General features: G+C 55.9%; 1 protein-coding gene across 5 annotated transcripts in view; it reads right to left on the reverse strand.

Moving 5' to 3' along the window:
* STXBP1 (syntaxin binding protein 1) overlaps window positions 1–1,675 on the reverse strand; it is a 68,090-nt gene that overhangs the window by 8,432 nt on the left and 57,983 nt on the right. The gene's annotated exons all lie outside the window — the stretch shown is intronic.

A 1,675-nucleotide genomic window follows, 5' to 3' on the forward strand; every position in this document is an offset into this window, starting at 1 on the left:
TCAAAGTTTGACATGTTAAGTTCAACAGCCTCATGCTCCATGACGTTCGTCTAGGTGTCCACCCCCGGCTGTACATGTTTCTAGGCCTGTCTGGGACACTCTGCTGGCCGTGAGCAGTGACGACACAGTCTAAAGCCTGGCTTTACTGCGCAAACGTGTACTGCGTGTCTCACTGGACTGGGGCCGATTCAGCCCCGAGGAGCCAGCCTGAGGGAGTCACAGCCCTTGCCCACCAAGGCTCACGGCTAAACTGGGGTGGGGCAGAGGCTGGTGAGAAGGAAGGGTCGTGCCACGGTAGAGGGGAGCTCCGTGTCACAGGACAGGCATCACAGGGCAGGGCCGTTCTGGTGCTGTCCCGGCGTCACTGGGGAAGGCTTCCCAGGAGAAGTGACACTGAATTGCTTCTTGAGACACATGTGTTTCGATTCAGTTCCCTTGCTCCCCAGAGGTGCCCCCTCTGCTACTGGGCTTCTTCAAGGGACTTTTACCTTAGAAATGAGAAATGGGTTGTTTCCCAGTTAAGAAAATGGGGCACACAAAACAAAACTCAAAACAAAATGAGGAGAGCAAGTCTCCTTCTCCCTGACTTAAATGGCCACGAGCATCATAGTCTCTTTCCAAATCTCGAAGGCACCGGGGGCCCACGTGGGCCAACATGGAGACCTTCAGTCACTTTCTTCGCCTGAACAACCGCTGGACGTTCTGCCAGCGCCACCCAGCTGGGGTGGGACACTACCTGGGGGGTTGCATTTTACTCCCATGTCGACAATAAACATTTGGCCTCCGCTGCCATCGGAGGGGGTGCACAAATGTGCCACATGTGTGCCGTATGTGCCACACAGGCCTCTGCTCCTCCGGAAAAGGCCTGGAAATGGACATGTTAGGAGGGGCAGGAGAGAAGACGGGCGGGGAAAGTACGAGAAGAGGGACGAAGGCGCATGTCCTCAGGTGCTAGTCCTGGGCTCCACTGCACACTACACAGTGCCACGGGGCGCCCCCTGGCGTGACTCAGGTCCAAGCTCATGTGTTCGGCCTGACTGTTCTCAGGAGCCAAGCGAAGCTCTCGCTGTCAGAGAAAAACTCAGCAGCACCCTGGCTCTGAGCACCCTCCACCTCGGGCAAGGTACCAGACGGCGCTATGTGTCAGGGAGGGACCTAGACCGCACAGACAGTCAGGAGGTGAAACGCGCTTGCAGGCCTTCGAGTCCCACGGATGGGCGCATGGAGATGTCACCCGCAGAGCACAGCAGCGACAGTTTCTGGATGACTATGGGAAGGCGGAGAACGAGAGGAAGAGAATTTCAAACACAGGCCTTGCAAGGTGCTGCGGGCAACCAAGAACACACAGAGTGGGGGGCCCGGGGACAGACTGCTCCCTACTTACTCCTTGAAGCTGGGAAGTGTCTGTGCATCATCGCCAGGCACATGGCGGAAACCCAGTAAACCCAAGGCAGCCACACTTCCATCGTCTGCATTACCACGGAGAATGCATCTGAGAAATGTGGCTCTGTGCAGATGATGTGTTCACCTCCTTCTTAATTAATAACTAAAATCCACTCATCAATCCAAAGGGAAGCCAATACACCGAGCATCTGCTATGTGCCAGGTTCTGTTCTACGCACTGAGGATAAAACACACAAATCCCTGCCCTCGCGAGGCGGACGTTCTAGTCGGG

Source organism: Pteropus vampyrus, unplaced genomic scaffold (assembly GCF_000151845.1).
Source record: "Pteropus vampyrus isolate Shadow unplaced genomic scaffold, Pvam_2.0 Scaffold95, whole genome shotgun sequence".
Classification (NCBI taxonomy): Eukaryota; Metazoa; Chordata; class Mammalia; order Chiroptera; family Pteropodidae; genus Pteropus; species Pteropus vampyrus.